The sequence below is a fragment of the Ictidomys tridecemlineatus genome, chromosome 11 (assembly GCF_052094955.1).
Source record: "Ictidomys tridecemlineatus isolate mIctTri1 chromosome 11, mIctTri1.hap1, whole genome shotgun sequence".
In the NCBI taxonomy this organism is placed as follows: domain Eukaryota; kingdom Metazoa; phylum Chordata; class Mammalia; order Rodentia; family Sciuridae; genus Ictidomys; species Ictidomys tridecemlineatus.
Genome location: NC_135487.1, coordinates 2317888 through 2334828, shown reverse-complemented (window position 1 = coordinate 2334828; position 16941 = coordinate 2317888). Strand labels below are relative to the sequence as shown.

Here is a 16941-nt window from a genome sequence, read left to right as displayed (position 1 = left end):
AACCATGGGAGTGGCCAGCCTCCGGCCGGACTCCAGGCCCAGGTGCTCTCCTCTAGGAAACACAAGAGGCTCACGGCCATTGGCCATCGGCTCTCCCAAGGCCTGGGTGGGACGAGGTCTGACTCGGGCAAGGAGCAAACAGTCGGTGGCCCCTGAGCACCACCTGCATGCACTCTGCAAGGCCCCTGGCCCCGGCCCTGGCCCCTGCCCTGGCCCCTGCCCTGGCCCTGAGGCGAATGTGACTGTCTTAGAGCTGCCAGGGCCTTCCTCCCTGGACGCCAGCCGCCCGGGCTGGGCCTCTGCCGAGGTCGGGGGGACCTGAGACCTGCTCCAGATAAGCTGGGGGTTCACTGAGGCGAAGTGTGGTCCTGCTGACATTGCCACCTGTTTGTCCCGGGCGCAGGTGGCCTTGAAGCCCTCTGTCCACCTCCTCAGCCCCAGGAGCTGGAGAAAGGCCAGACCCTGCAGAGCCTGGGGGAGGCCGAGCCGGGGAGGCCGAGCCCCGGGGAAGCGTGGTGTCCACGGCCCGTGGAGCACTCCCCAGAGCCCAGGCCTGGAGCCATCTCCAGGAAGGTGGACGCTGGGGCGTCATGGGAACATCCGGAGCACAGCACAGAACCACGTGGCAGGCTGGGGGACGCGGGCCCACGTGCCCTCTCCCACGGCACGGATAACTGAGGACTGATTACAGGTGCCATTCAAACTCAGCTCTTGTCACAACCTCAGGTCTGAAAGTTAAAATGAATCCCAAAACCCCACGCTGCTGTGGTGGGGGTGGGCAGGGCGGCGGAGCCTCCGGGACACACAGGCCACTTTTCCTTATAGGTGTCATGTGACTTTAAAAAGGACGGGATTGGGGTGAGTGTGAACACCCTGTCGAGTGTGCACACACACCAGTGTGCAGCAGCGTGTGCATGCATGTGTCAGTGTGTGTGCTGGGTGTGACTTCGACAATCCTGTGTGTGCCTGTCGTGAGGAAGAGACTGTGTGCAGTGTGTGTGTGTCAGCATGTGTGGGTGTGAAGATGCGTGTGGCTGTGTGTCCGCAGATGTGAGTCAGCCTCACGCACCCCGTGCCTGTGTGTCCGTGTGAGACGGGAGTGCGCTGCTGTGCCCCGTGTGCCCCTGCATCTGCCCATGGGCACCTGCACGTGCCCACGTGTGAGACTGCCTGGTGTGCCTGCATGTCAGTGAGTGTGCAAGGTGTGTCTGGGAGTGTGTCAGTGTGTGCAACTGTAACTGGGCCCAGTGTGTGCACAACTCTCCGGGGCCGAGGCCTCCTGGCACTTGGGAATGAGCTGGTCCCCAGGGGTCTTTGAGATGTTGAGAGAAAGAACCTCACATTAATGACATTAATTAGCAAAAAGGGCTAATCCCCAAATAATAAGGCCCTAGTTTCTTAATCAGAATCAAAGTGCTCTGCTCCAGAAATTAGGAAGTGTTCATTATGCTAATGCCTCCGCCCTGGGTTGCTGTGTTGTGCAATTTCCCTGCACAAGCAGCCGAGCTTGGTGCAGGGACCAGGGCCATCATCACTGCACAGGGACATCTGGGTCAGTGTGAAAGACCCCGCACGTGCTGAAGGCAGCTCCTCTGGGGCTGCAGGCGACCTAGCGAGGGTGGGAGATGGAGGAAAACACAGCTTTCTCCCCTGCCGTGCAGCTGGGTGGGAGTCTGGCCCCAGGGGAATGAGATTCTGCTTGGAGTAGGTGCTGGGCCCCACCAGGCCCCACGGGGCTCCTCCAGGCCCCACCAGGCCCCACGGGAAGCCATGAGACCCTCCCCCAGGCCCCACTAGGACTCACGAGGTCTTACCAGGCCCCAGGCCCCCAGGCCCCCAGGCCCTACCCAGCAAGCTGCACTAAGAGCGAGCAAGGGCACACCTGCCGCCATCCAGGCTTGGAGAAATATCGCCCCAGGAAATTAAAACCACAGCACCTCAGCCTGGGCCTGCCTCCCCGGCATAACTTCACACACAGGATATTTCTGTGATTTTTCACCAATCACGGGCTGTAATTGGTTACCATAGAAACCCCTCATTTCCTAGACACCCAGCTGTTATGCAGAAAACCAGCCATGGCCACGTGGCAGGGGAGGTGGATTCGCTTCTCCCCAAGTCCAGCTTCTTTTTAAAGTGACGCATTTGTTCAGAGGGAAAATAGAGGGCTGGTGGGCGAGTCAGGACCCAGCCTCCCCCTCCCCGGCATCCAGGAAGCCCCGCAGGGACCTGCTCCCCCAGGAAGGCCCAGGCTGATGGTGTGGCCTGCGCAGAGGCACCAGGGGCCCTGTACAGGGGCCAAAGGCCCCGGACCCTGCCTGGCCCCGGGCCCAGCCTGGCCCTGAGTGCTACCAGGAATTTCTTGGTCTGGAGAGTGCCCTCCAAGGACCCTGAGCAGCCCCATGCCACTTCCCTGTGGCCCCCAGCCAGCTCTGAACCAGGCCGAAGCCCAGGATGCTCTCTGACCTGCGCAGGGCTGGACGCCCCCGGCTGCTCTCACTTCATGAGGAAGCCGTCTCGGAGGCTTGGAGGGGCTCACCCAGGGAGGGACCACGGCGCTGTCAGCCAGGCACCGAGAGGTGGGGGACCCCCACACCCAGGAGGGAGGCCCCGCAGCACGGCTGCCCTCTGTAGTGGCCCCAGAGGCAGGCAGAGGTGGGGTCAGCTTCCCCAAACTCCGAACCATCCACAGACCCCTTAAGAACATGTCACGGCCTCACACCCACAAGGAGAGCACCCAGCAGAAGGTGGACAGTGGTCAGTGCTGCAGGGGGCGAGCCCGTCACGGCAGTGGGAATGCACGCGGGCAGAGGGAAGCAGCTGGGTGAGACCTGGAAAGGAGTTAGCGCTGCCCAGCAGCTCCACTCCCAGAGGCCCACGGATGTCCAAGGCAGCACCTCAGTGACCCAGAGAGAAAGCTGCCCATCCAAGCGCACAGTAGGTACAACAAAACATTGTCCAGACATGGATAGGGCAGGAAGACTTGGCCAGGGACAAGGATGGACCCTGAAAATACTGCCCTTGGTGAACCCACATGGCTGTGCGTCGGCTGGTTGCTCCATGCAGAACGTTCAGAACAGGCAAATCCAGACAGGAAGTAGGCTGTGGCTGAGGGCAGGGAGGACGGGAGCCACTGGGATTGAGGCGGTGGCTGCGTAGCCCTAAGAGCATCCTCAGACCGCTGGCCTGACTGCTTCCTAGGGTCCACATGACACACGTCCATCAAAACCCAATACCAAGAAAGGCAACGGGCAGAGGAGGGGTGTGTGCAGGGGTGCTGAGGGGCCAAGGTGGACACGTGTCGACCCTGGACCCTGGTCGGCAGGTGAGAGGGAGGCTGGCCTCCCTGACCTTCAGACACGGCCACCACGGGCAGCCTGGACCTGCAGGCTCCTTCCCGCAGTGCTCCCTGGGACTCCAGGAAGGAGCAGGACCCCCTTCCTGCTCAAGGGCAGCACCAGGCCACGCCCTGCAGGGCCCGGCCAGGGTGGGCTCGCCCGGCAGCCTCTGATGGACACTTTTCAAATGAAGAATAACACCGGCAGGCACCCCGTGCCCAGGGGGAGCTGCCCATCTCTAGTGTACAACAGTCCTGCTTCCTTTTTTATTGAAATTTCCTTTTCCCAAGAATCGTTTAAGAAGATCCAGAGAACTGAGATTCAATTCGCTGCCTCCGTAGGTTTTCCCCACAGAAGAAAATCACTGTCAGTTAAGGGAGACAAGGTCGGCTCTGTACCCAGGGTCGCACCTTACTGGAGACCTGTGGCTAGCGGCGAGCGTGGGCCTTCTAGAGGCTGCTGGTCCCTCTCATGCTGGGGCATCGGGGCAGGGAGGACCCGAGCTGGGGGAGCCCTGGGATTGTGCAGCCAGGGGCCACCTCCGACTCTTCAAGGTGGGACGCGACCTCAGAGCCCTGCAGCAGGTGGCCGGTCCACCCAGTTCTCTGTGGATTCCCGCTCCCCGGCCTCTTCACACCCTGGCCCTGAGCCCCTGTGAGGTCAGAGCTGTGTGTTGGGGAGTCAGCCAAGCCTGGGCTTGCTGCTTCACTCTGCCACCCCCAGTGTGCTGGTCCTGCCCAGGGGACACTACAACAGGTGTCTGTGTTCTCCTTCCCTGGGATGGACAGTTCTCAGGGCAGAGCCAGGAACAACCCGAGGCGCGCTCAAGGACACGATGCACAGCACAGACAAGTGTCGGTCAGTCCGTCTTCCTCTGTGGAGTCCCCACACCTGGCAAGGAGGACCCCTCACCTGGTGCACAGGACTCACCTGGGAAACTTACTGGTCCTACTACCCAGTCCCCAGGACCCTGTACCCCACCGGACTGCCCCCCACCCACTTCAGCGAGCTTGCTAAACAAACTTTTTCATCTTACAATAATTTTTACACAAAAATAAGAAGAGAGCAAAGAGTGCCTGGGACTCAGCTCCCAGTCCCACTGGGGGTCATCTGGGTCCCCGTGTACCTGTCACCGCTCGAGGGCCAGCGTCAGGACAGCGGGCCACGTGCTCAACCACACAGCTTGCCCAGGTCTTGCTAGTCCACCACGCATCCTGTGCCTGGCCCAGGTCCCCGCCCAGGACACGTCACCTTCTGTCCTGGGGCTCCTTGGGATGCTCTCGGCCATGACGGTTCCTCAGACTTTTCTGCAGTGGGATCTTGGTGACTGTGGAGTCCTGGGGAGCTGCTCCCTGCCTGGCCCTCCTGGGGGTTCACCTAGCACTTTTCCCACATCAGCCTGGGGTGACGGGCTTGGCAGGTGGCCACGGGGGAGGCACCCTCGGTACCCCTTCCCATGCAGGGCATCTGCCCACTAAGGCCCCTTCCTGTTGAGGCCACTTGGGCCACCACATGGAGGTCACCTCTGCACCACTGGAAAGCACCCTGGTTCTCATCTTGGGGACAGGCCCCTGGCACAGTACACACAGGGGTTTCCTGCCTCTTCGTGATTCCCCCGAGAGCCAGGCCAGGCAGGAGGCAGGATGGGAACTGTCCCCACAGTAGGTGGCGCCCAGGGGCACAGTTTTCCCCTTATTTAGTCTTCCCCAAGTGTCCCTGTGCCTTGGGAAGTCCCTAGGGAGTCAGCAAGGAGAAGCCCAAGCCCCAGGGCACCTCACTGAGCCGGACTTGGCCAGGGAGGTGGCGGAGGCCTGGGAGGGCGAGGCCCGTGCAGAGCCCTTCTCCTGGAGGTGGCAGTGGACTGTGCTCTCTGCAAAGACGAGACAGAAAGGGGTGGAGGCTGGAGTCCAGGGGCTGGACGAAGAAGTGACTTCTGAGGTCCAGGGAACGGGGCCACCACGCCCAATGCTAAGCTTCGGGAGAGTGAAGCCTCCGGGTACGCGGGCCTTCCTAGGGCTGGACCTGAATGACCCCAGAGGCCCACATGGGAGAGCTGAGCCCCAGCTTGGTGCTGCTGGGAGCAGGTGGGACCCTTAAGAGGTGGGGCCTGGTGGGAGGTCTTTGGGTCGTGAGGGGTGTGCCTGAGGGGGCCTGCAGGACCCCAGTCTCTTCCTCTCTCTCTTTTCCTTCCCGGCCACGGCCTGAGTGGTCTGGCTCCACCCCATGCTCTCACCATGATGTCCTGCCACAGGGCCGTCCACCATGGACTGACCCCAGCGCCACGAGCCAACAAGCTCCAGTGTCTGGGTGGGGAGCTGGGTCCTCCGGGCCTCTTCCCTCCACGCTGACCTCTGAGAGAGGTGTGTTCCACGGGAATCTGTGCCTGAGGGGAAGCGAGGCCCCTCCCCTCTCCTCAGAGCCCACGCTGCCCAGGCCCCAGAACTTCTGTGCCCGAGAGCAGGATGCCACTCCCCAGCACCTGCCTTTCCCCTCCACACAGGAGGCTCCGGCTGCCCCGGGCCAGAGGGTCCCCCAGGCTGCCCGTCCAGGAGGGCGCAGGTGGCCGCCCACGGGGGCCCGGGCAGCCACCTCCCTGCCCTGCTCAGGGACGCCGCCCTGCAGCTGGCTCAGAGGGAAACGCACTTTCCTCTGGAGGCAGCGCGAGGCTGCTCCTCCCTGATTCATCCTGACGTCAGTCCGCGTCCCGTCAGCGCCCACCGCGCCTCTCCGCCTCCCGTTGAACATGATGGAAAACATCCCTCCCTTCCAGGACGGAGCCACAGCAGCCCCACACGCCAGATGTGCAAGCCACGTGGGACTCCCGGGAGGCAGCGGCACAGGGTGACACGGTGGCCGCAGATGGGAAGCTCCGGAGTGGCCAGAGGCCTTCCGAGGCCCCTCCCGAGGGTCGGCCCTCTTCCCCCTCCTCACCCCAAGTCCTGGGGTCATCTCAGCACCACCCCCGTGATGGCTGGGCCCAGTCCTGCTCCAAAGTCAAGGCCCAGGACTTCCCCTGCTTCAGAGGTAGCTCAGAGCCAGGGGCCATGGGGCAGGGACGGGGCACACCCTGAGGGCAGCACGGGCCTCCCCCGACTCCAGCAGCTGAGCCAGCACCTGCGGGAGGGTGTGCTGCCGTGGCTTGTCACCTCCCCTGGCAGTCACAGGATGCTCCAGCTGAAAGGGACAAGGACAGCGGTCCCAACCGGCCTGCTCCAAGATGAGCTCCTTACCCTGGGGCCCTGCTCCCAGGGGGCTTGTGAGCCTCGGCCAAGGGCTCCACACCACGTTTGGGGGGCTGTGGGCCAGGCAGGGGCTCTGAGTTCTGCACGTGAAGCCCCACATTCTGCAGAGCACGAGCCGGGAAACAGCTGCAGACCAAACCCTCAGAGCCAGACGAGGCCCCTGTGAGACCCACAGATGGACGGCCTGGCTGGGACCCCAGCATGGTGGCCTCCGATCTGGGCCCAGAGTCCAGGACCCAGGAACCCTAAGATCTCTGTGCTCAGGAGCTAGATCCCGGGCACCTCTACCTGCAGGACGAGGGACCTACGAGAGAAACCCAAACCAAAACCATAACCTGGAAGTGGGAGACCACTCCTGGGCAGTCTGCGTGATGGCATGGTACCTGGGAGGTACCCGGGGTGTGCACAGCACCCAGGGGACACCCCCATCCAGTGGCACAGCAGGCCTCAGCAAACTACCCCATAGCCCCGTGCAGGCCGTAATGCAGGGCGTCCTGTGGACACACCGCTGGTTCTCACCTAGGAGTGACTCTGACCCTCCAGAGCACATGCGGAAACGTCTGCGGACACGGTTGTCACTGTCTGGGGGTCTGTGGCATTCTGTGGTGCAGCCAGGAGGGCAGGGAACCCCTGCAGAGCAGAAAGCCCTACCTCAGAGACTTCTCCCACTCCAAATGTCCCCAGGGCCAAGGCTGTGTCCTGTCCCTCTCACGCCGGACCAGCCAGAGTGGTCATCTCATCCTCAAGAGGAGGGAGGCCCGCAGATGACCCAGCTCCAAAGCCACATGGCGTGGGGTCTTGGCCTCTTGGCACTGAAGACTACCGGCTGTGTGAGCTCGGGTGCTCCTATGACCACTCTGTGCCTCTGTTTCCCCACCTGAAAGGCAGCCTCAATGCCTGTGCCCTGGTGGCAGGGTGTCTTGGGGAGAATGCAGCCTGGCTCTTTCCAAGAGAGCCCGCGGGACCCTGTGGTCCCTCCACCCTTCTGAGGAGCCCCTCCCTTTCCTGGGTGCTGGAGCAGGGAGCCTGCAGGGTGCTGGGCCGCAGGCTGCTCCACAGCCTTCGCAGGGGCTCGAAGGAGAGGAAGGATAGCAACGCGCTGGCGTTCTGGTTGCCTGGGCAACGTGCCCGCAAGCATTCCGGGGGAGTGAAGTGGTGACAAGCTGTGGGTGGGCAGGACAGTGGGTGGCAATGTTCTGGGGCCCAAGTCGGGAGTCTGGCTTCTGTGTCTAGCTGAGCCCCCGCCGCGGTGACCCCACCATGGCCCCGACGGAATGCCACGGCGGTCAGCGGGCAGGCCACCAGCTCCTCGTGCGGGTCTCCAGGCCTGCTGCACCTCCCACATCCTCTCGCATCTGCGCTCTTGGGGCAGCTGCCCAGCTCCACCTGGGCCTCCCCGCCAGGAGCCCTGGACCACGCCTCCTGGGCTCCCGGCAGTGAGGACCAAGGTCCAGGACTGGCCCCTGCACAAGCTGGCCCATCCCAGGGTCGGGCCCTGTCCCTTCTCCATCTTACCCTAAGCAGACAGACTTGGATCAGGGCTGGACCGTCTCTGCTGATCGGTACTTTGCTCCGGGAAGCCAGCTTGGAACGGGAATCTCGGGGCCCTACTGAGGCCACGTGGGTTCTGCACAACCCCACAGAGTTCTGGGCTGGGGCTTCCCGGGGATCCTGGGGAGCGGAGGGCCCTGTTCAGCAGACGCAGGACCCTTGTCCCAGGAAGGCTGGTGCAGCAGCTCCGGGGGAGCCCAGCATGAGTGTGTCTGAGGCTCCCGGGGGGCACTGGGGGAGAGCTGGGCACCATGAGACCCGGCCCCTCCCAGAGCCTGGGTCCCCTGGCCAGGGCTGTCTGGCCAGGAGGACGCTCAGCGGAAGGTTCTGAGCCATCGCGCAAAGACCCAGGAGCCACCGCAAGGATGCATATTTAACTACAAGAAAGCACACCCAGGACCGAGGGTGGAGGGAGAGACGGTGGGGAGCAAAAATACACCCCGAGGACGGATGGAGCCTCGCCCGGCACGGAGCCCGCGCCTCGCGGGAGCGGCTCCTGAGGTTCTCTCAGGAAAAGCGGCTGCTACTCTCCCCCGGCAGAGAAAATAAACACACCAAAATAGTAGCCGTGCCTCTCTGCAAGGACGCCTCTCAAAAATACGCAGAAAGAGGGCGGTGCCCGGAGGACCCAGCTAGCCACAGAAGTCCTCCCGCAGGGACGCAGGACGCCTCCCGGCCTCGGGTCCCGGGGTGGTGCCCTCCTAGTGGACAGAGTTCTGTGCCTCACTGAGGCTGGCCCTGGGGACAGCCTTGTCGCTCAGCACTGAGATTCTGTCCCTGAAGAGGGGACTGAGAGGGAGTAGATGTCAGGGTTTCGCCAACTTCCAAAGCACCCGCCGCAAGCCCCACATCTTCACGGGAAACGTCCGCTTTGGGTTTGGGGCCACTGTCCTGCTGGTATTTACGAAACTGCGTCTGCTTGCCAGGCCCCCATGAAGCCAGCCACGGAGGCTGCAGGGAGAAGGGTCCCTCAGAGCTCACGGCTGGCCAGGGCCTTCGGGATCTGCGGAGACAGAAAGGGGCAGTACTGACCGAGGCGGGTGCTGGCGAGGGGACCATGAGCGAGAGGCTCCAGGGAGACACTCAGGGCCAGGTGGTTTGAGCCGACAGCCCTGGCCACAGAGAGTGCCCTGACCACTTGCCTGGGGTGTGTCCCTTGGCCTCTCCTGGCACCTGGTGGGTGTGACCGTGCCCAGACGCTGGCAGAGCCCTTGCAGAGGCCCAGCTTCACGTGTTAGGAAGGGAGGCGAGGTTCTGGACTCTGGCCACAGGAGGCTGCGGTTCCCAGAGCAGCTGCGTGCCCAGTGCTGGAGGGACAGTGGCCGAGGCAGCAGCAGGAAAGCTCAGGCCGGGCACCCTCAGTTCTCTGCTCTCCAGCGAGCCCTGCCCACGCTGCTCCTGGGCCTCCACAGTGTCCCGGGGACCATGGTGGGGCAGCCGAGGGCTGAGAACCCACAGGTCCTGCCAGTTGGTGGTGACAGAGGGGACGGCGAGTCGGGCCCTAAACGCCCAACACAGTGCAGCCCACCCTCAGGGGGTGCTTGCTGCCCTTGGGCACCGCACCTCGGGCCCTTGCAGCCACTGAGGACAAGCACAGCCCTACGAAGGTGCCGAGGCCACATGTCCCTAGCCCCAGGACCCCTTGTGCCCCACCTGTACCCACTGAGCAGGGTGGGGAACCGGTGGCGGGCAGCGGCTGGAAGGGCTGGTCAGGGCCCATCTTGGCAAACCATGCACTGTGGGCCGCTCCGCCTCATCCTCGGCTGGAAGGTCCGGTTCCCACCAGGAGACCGAGTGGGAAAGAAGGAAGCCCTGCTGCTTCCCGGCTCTCGGGGCGCTGGCCCGTCCCCGGGGTCTGCTGCCCCAGCCTGCCTGACACCCCACACTGGGGCAGCAGGGGCCCACAGGGCCCAGTGGGTCCCGGGCTCCTGCTTCTCCTCTGGCCACCGACATGCTGGCAAGGCAGGCGCAGGCTGAGCCCATCCGCTCTGGTCACCAGGACGGGCCCCAGGCTTTTCCAGTTGCTCCCAGGGCCGCTCAGACCCCCGGCATGAGCCCCAGCCTCCAGACAGAAGCGGTTTCTTCTCCACTAAGTTCCGAGAGGCAGCACCCTGAGGGCCCTGCCTCTTGCCTGAGGGCCCCAGCTGGGTGTGCTGCCCCTGGCCCCTCGCAGCTGCACAGGTGAGGTGGCCACGGGCAGGACAGGGAGGAGCCACCCGGGCAGCCACGCCCACTGTCACCTCCAGCAACGGCTTCTCAGTCTCTGCTTGAACACACACGCTGGCCTGGGCTCCCCGCTTCCACAGACACCCTGTGACGAGAGGCGGCCCTCAGAAGAGCCCTCCTGTGACGCCGGCTTGGCTTCCTGTGACCCCTGCCCCAGTCCAGGGTTCAGCTAGCCTCGCGGCCCTGTTCAGCTCCCCGTGTCCACGTGACCCACGTGTGTGCACACAGAGCACAGGCCAGCGGTCACACCTGCACACAGACGCCACCACGCGCGCACACAAAACACAGCCGCCCTTCTCCACTTCTCCCAGGGTCCCCTCCCGTGGCCAGCTGTGAAGTCCCTCCATGCTGGCCGCCATCAGCCAGCACAGGCCGCCCTCACACCAGTGAACACGGCTTCTCGGGGACCTGCTGTGCTGGCGCCCGCTGGCTTGGGACCTGGAAGCTGCAGGTTGGGGAGTTTCTCCCCAAAGGAACATGGCGGAGCTGGCCCAGGTGGCCAGGCACGGTCACTCCCCAGCCTGGAACTTGCAAGGCTTCCTGAGGACACAGCCACGTGTTCCTGGGATGTGGGTGTCAGGGTCCCCCCAGAAGTTCCACTCGGCCCTGGGGCTTCTGGGCTGAGACTTGAAGGGGAAGCGCCAGCTGACCTCTGGCCCCCCCTGCTTTCCGCTGACCAGGGGCCATGCCGCCCACCTACACCCAGGCACCTGAGCTCCAGGACCTCGGCTCTGAGGAAGGGCCCCTCCATGGCCCCCGAGCCCTCCCGCAGAGTGTGGTTCAGACACTGAATGCTGTGCTCCAGGGGCCCTGACGCCTTCTAGGGCAAGAGGGTCTGACCGTGGCTCATGTCCCTCCTGCGTGTGAGTTCCAAGCTCCAAACAGAATTCCCAGCAGGCGGAAATGGCTGCTCCCGTGTACAGATGGGATGTGGGGCTGGAAGGTGACCAAGGGTCATGTGCAGGGAGCTCTCGAGACAGAATGGGAATCTGTCACCTGGCCCACCTTCACCTGTCACCTGGCCCACCTTCACCTGTCACCTGGCCCACCTTCACCTGTCACCTGGACCACCTGCCGGCGAGGTAGTTGCCTCCCAAGGTGCTGGTGGCCTCTCATCGTGCCCTTAGCATCACAATCACAATCAGGAACTGCAGGACACGGGACCTCGACAAGGCCACCCATCCAAAGCAGACCCTGGGCAGGACGGCAATGAGTGACCTCCTGAGGACCAGTGGCCTGGCCGATTTACCCAGGAGGAGGGGGAGGGTGGCTGTCCACTGAGAGTGTCCCTTCCAGGCACAGGTGGGGCACTGAGCCCCCGCTTCATGGGGACGACACCTAGTGCTGTGGCACAGTGACAGTGCCACTTGCTGCTTGGGCCACAGGACCAGCTCTCCCGGGCTCACGGCCACCCTGCGCCCCACTTGCTCCAGCCCGCTCTGACCAGCCCCCTCGCCCACTCTATGGGAAGAGTCGAGGTCACTCACAACTGCCACACCTCCAAGCCCCATGATGGGCCTCACCGAGGTGACCTCTGTACTGACCTCCCTGGCCAGCCCTGGCCTAATGACCCTCAGGGATAGCTCAGAGCAGAAACCCAACAGAGCCCTCAAGACCCTTGTCAGCTTCAAGGTGTCACAACATGGGTGTGCCCAGGGGACACAGCCATCACTAGGCAGCACAGCCAGACCTCTGCAGCCACGCGACCCGGCTGTCCTCCCCACCCCAGAGCACACGGCCTTCCCTCCTCTGTGGGGGCTCTGGGCCTCTGCACTGGGGGGTTTGGGCTGGACTGCTCTTGGCTTGTGAGACAATGCAGGACACCCTGGAGGGGCATGGCTGGGTTAGGAGAGCCTTGACGCAGGGTTAATGGGGTCACCACCAGCAGGTGGGGTGTGGCGGAGGAGGCAGGTCATTGGGCTGTGCCTTTGGGTTTGGATTCTGTGTGCGGTGGGTTCTTGGCCGCCACGTCCTGAGCTGCTCTCCTCCTCCACACTCTTCCGCACCTGGGCCCTGGGAAATGGCCGCGGCCATCTGTGGACAACCTCTGAAACCCTGAACACCAGGTCACCCTTCCCTCCTCTAACTGTTCTTGTCGGACCTTTGGTGACAGCAATGAGGAAGCTGCCTACCCGCGGCGGAGGCGTGTCCCAGGCGCTGGACGCTGCAGGCCCTCTGGCGCTCTTTCTGCTCCCAGGAGATGACGACACAGCCCTTCCCCCGAGCCCCCGAGCCAAGGGCACCTGTCCCTGGACTGGGAGAAACGTGTCCCCGCGATGGCTCCCCTGACGGTCGTGACGCAGCCGACTCCCCGTGAGCCTGGGGAGGGGCGTGAGGCTCCAGGGCTGGAAAGTGACTGTTCTCTTTACAAGTCACGGGTCTGAGGAGCTCTGCTGGGCAGCAGGAGACGGCAGAGCAGGCGCCCGAGGACGGGGACGTGCGCAGGGGGCCGGCAGCTGCCCCGAGGCTCTGTCCTCAGAGCGGGAGGTCACCCGAGTGGCTGGACAGCTCTCTGTCCGCAAGCCCTGCTCAGCCCCGGGGGCCTCGGGGTGGCATGGGGGTGGCACGGGGGTGGCCGGCAGCTCTGCTGAGGGGACAGTGAGGGACGGCAGGTTGACCTCAGACTGGGAAATTGTCCTGTGTGGGCCCACGGGCAGCCCCTGCTCAGCTGCCCAGGGGAAGTCCTGAGCTTCCCTGTGGTGGGCAGTGGGGTGGTCCTGCCCAGGCTCTGTGTCCCTCCAGGGAGGGGACAGATGCACCTTTGTGCGAGTGTGGGAAATAGACCCGCAATGGCCAGGTGGGTGCCAAGTCCCCACTTTTGCCAGGGACTAGGGGACTTTTCAGGGTCATGGGGGGGCAGCCATGGAACCCAGACGCGGCCCCAGGCCTGGCAGCCTGGCTGCGGGACTTTTCCTGGTCTGAAGGAAAGTCTCCTGCTTGACCTGGGCAGCTGTGGACCCAGAAGGGGCAGCACCCCTTCACCCCCCCCCCGGACCCCCCGGGGCTTGCAGGGTACAAGGGTCCTTCACCTGTGCCGGCTGCTTCCCAGCTGGGAGAGACACGGCCTTCACACTCATGCCCGATGTGACCGCCCGGGAGCAGGGTGGGCCCTGCAGTCCACATTTCAAGTTGAGCAAACGAGGCTCAAGTCCCCCCACCGACAGGTGACACCACCCAGGGACTGAAGCCTGCCAGGTCCTCCTCCCCAACTGCTTCCTGTCCCCACGCCACCTGCCCCCACATCCAGCCTGGGGTCCAGGGGAGGGAGCTGGAGACCGGGGCCATGGTTGCCCTCTGTCCTGCTACATTCCCGGGACTCTGTCCACCCTTGGCCTCTCCTGGGTGGGCTGTTGGAGGCTCCGTCCTCCTTGACATTAAGTCAGAAAGGAGGTATTTTAGGTGCCACCAACTGGTTCTCAGTGGTGACCGGGCAACCCTTCAGCAGGGGAAAAGGACAGAACCAACTCAGTCAGCGGAATTCCTCCCAGCGCGTCCTCTGACGGTCAGTAACAGTTTCTGAAGCCTCTTTGGGGACAGGGATGTCCCTGTGCTTCTCTTCCGTCTGTCAGGGACTGTTCCAGACCTCCCTTCCCTGTACCTGACCTCAGGGACATCCTGAGGACGCAGCCCCTGGGCTGTGCTCGGTCGGCAGCCCTGCCCACCCAGAAGAGGGGTGGGCAGGAGAGGACCTGACTCAGCCTGAGCCCACTTCCTGAGGCGCCTGCTGACCCGGCGCTGGCCCATCTGTGGAAGGGGGACTGGGGTGGACGATGAGGGACCTCCCTCATATCTACGAATCTCTAGGAGGAATCTTTGCAGGCGGAATGGCCAATCAGGGTCCTTGTTTCCCGAGAATTCCATTCTCATGCTGACCACTTGTTTGTTTTCAAGTAAGAAGCTGCACCTTCAATGTTCTCACTAGGTAAGGCCGCGCTCTGTGTCCGTCAGGGTGTCTGGACTGTGTCTGTCAGGCGGTCTGGACAGTGTTGGCCAGGCTGTCTGGACAGTGTCCGTCAGGCTGTCTGGACTGTGTCCGTCAGGCCGTCTGGACAGTGTCGGTCAGGCCGTCTGGACAGTGTCCGTCAGGCGGTCTGGGCTGTGTCCGTCAGGCGGTCTGGGCTGTGTCCGTCAGGCTGTCTGGACAGTGTCCGTCAGGCTGTCTGGACTCCTCACAGGCTGCAGTCCCCCAGGATGTCCGTCTCCTCTCCCTCCCCATCTCTGCCATCCCCTCACACTCCTCCCCTTCTCCCTCTGTGCTTTCTGGTCACCAGGCTCCAGGTCACCTATGGCGTACTGGTTGGGCCTGGGCCTGCCAAGACCCTGGACAGACCCCGAGAGGATGATGTGGGGTACAGGAGGGCAATGACCTCGGCCAGGAGGCTGCTGGAGCCTCCACAGCCTGCAGCCCTCTTCTGCACTCCAGCCACGGGTGGAAATACCCTTCCCTCCTCAACAGCCACTCAGAGCCACAGACCCTGCCTTAGCCGCAGCCAGTGTTTGTCCTCAGCCTCCTCGTGGCTCAGGGTCTCTGTTCACCTCAGTGTCCCCCAAACCAGCACACAGACGGGTCAACAAAGGGGGATTGGGGTGCACAGAGCCATGGAACTCAGAGGGGGGCCTGAGTCCACGCCTCACGGGAAGGCCTGTAGCACACTGCGGGCATGGACGCCCCAGAGGGGAGCACGCAGTCCTGCAGGCGCGGACACACCAGGCACCACAGGACGTCAGCGTCCCCAGGAAAAGGCAGCGGTTCCCAGACCACACGGGAGTGGACCCTCAACCCAACACATGTTCAAACCAACTCTAAACCTAAGCCCACCTAGGAACTGCCCAGAGCTAACAGACCATGGGACTAACCAACCAAACTCCCCTAACCACACCCAGCACCACCACTGACCCTAAGACGGGAACTCCCCCAAACCCAACTCCAAATAGATCCCTAAAACATGGTACATCTCAAATGCCCCGTCTTTAAAGTACAGCTGGCCTGAAACCTAATGGTAAAGCGAGTAATGACACTACCCTCCGAGAACTGAAGATAACAGGTTAAAAAGATAGCATAAAACCAAACTTCAACGAGTCCTAAATCTACGAATAACCCTCGCCCTAGGATTCCTCCTGCAAAAACAAAAACCTGAGATGACCTTAAGACTGAACACACACACACACACACACACACACACACCTAGGCCTAGAACTAGCCCCAGGCCTAACCATAAACCTGACCCTAGAACTGGCCCTAGCCATGCACCTAGACCTAGCCCTAACCCTGGCCCTAACCCTAACCCTTGGAGCCCCAGCCCTGCTCCAGCCCAGCCCTGCTCCACCCCAGCCCTCACCCCAGCCCCAGCCCTGCTCCACCCCAGCCCTCACCCCAGCCCCAGCCCTGCTCCAGCCCAGCCCTCAACCCAGTCCCAGCCCTGCTCCAGCCCAGCCCTCACCCCAGCCCCAGCCCCAGCCCTGCTCCACCCCAGCCCTCACCCCAGCCCCAGCCCTGCTCCACCCCAGCCCTCACCCCAGCCCCAGCCCTGCTCCACCCCAGCCCTCGCCCCACCAGGCCGCCCCACACCCTTCTGCCTCTCTCCGCGAGGAGAAGCACAGCTGACTCAGCACGCGGTGGCCGAGGAGCCGCGTCAGGCGTTTTCTGCTTTCTCACGCTGCTCCTCCCGGGGACACTTATCTCCACACATCAGCTGAGACAACAGAGAGTTCTGGAGACCGCAAATTGATCCACAGCTTCCCAAAATAACCCCCCGTGGTGTTCCACTAAACGGTGGCGGTGCCCACGCGGGCTCCGAGGCGTTTTTGGGTCCTCGAGCCTAGATTCTCCCCGTGATCTCCATCGTAAACGTGAACTAATTCCCATGCTGCTGGAATGTTCTGCAAAGAGCAGAAGAAAGGCAGACGGGGTGCCACGATGCTTAAGGGCGGCCAAGACAGAGGGCCCGGGGGACCAGCAGCACCCACCACCATCTGGATCCCGCCACCATCTGGCTTGCGGGGAGGACCCAGCCCTGAGGGGTTGGCTGTGTCCAGCGGCTGAAGGGGCAGCCATGGTCAACTCGGGACAGAAGCTGGAGAGGGCCCTCTGCGTGGCAGGTGACATCTGAAAGAAGAGCTCAAGGCCAGGACATTGAGAACCAGAGTCCTGACCCTGAGACCAGAGGGCATGTGACATCCACAGTGGGGAGGAGGACAAATGGACAAAGGGGAGCCTGCCCTGAAGCCCGTGCCTGGGGCGAGGTGGTGACCACAGCCACAGAATGCGGGGACATTCCTGAGCAATGGTACTGTCCACCTGAGCCCCTTCCTTCCTCACCTCAAGGCACCGTGATCACTTGGCCAGCAGAGGGGACAGATTCCTAACCAACCTCCTGCTAAGAGAGCTGGAGAGGCCTGGGGTGAGCTCAGCCCCAAGGACAGGGTCGTCACTGCATCCATTCGAGGGAGCCCAGCATGGAGATGGGCTTCCTGAGGCCCAAGGCAACTGGCCAGAAAGAGCACCTGAACAAGCTCCCTGAACCCAGTCCAGCTGGGGGAAGGACAGAGTGACCAAGGCCAGGACCTGGACCCTGCCGCCCGGCGGG

The 16941-nt window shown here is 63.1% G+C and overlaps 1 protein-coding gene across 2 annotated transcripts in view; it reads right to left on the bottom strand.

The window, feature by feature from the left end:
* Positions 1-16941, bottom strand: part of Ajap1 (adherens junctions associated protein 1) — a 100102-nt gene that overhangs the window by 53059 nt on the left and 30102 nt on the right. The window lies entirely within an intron of this gene.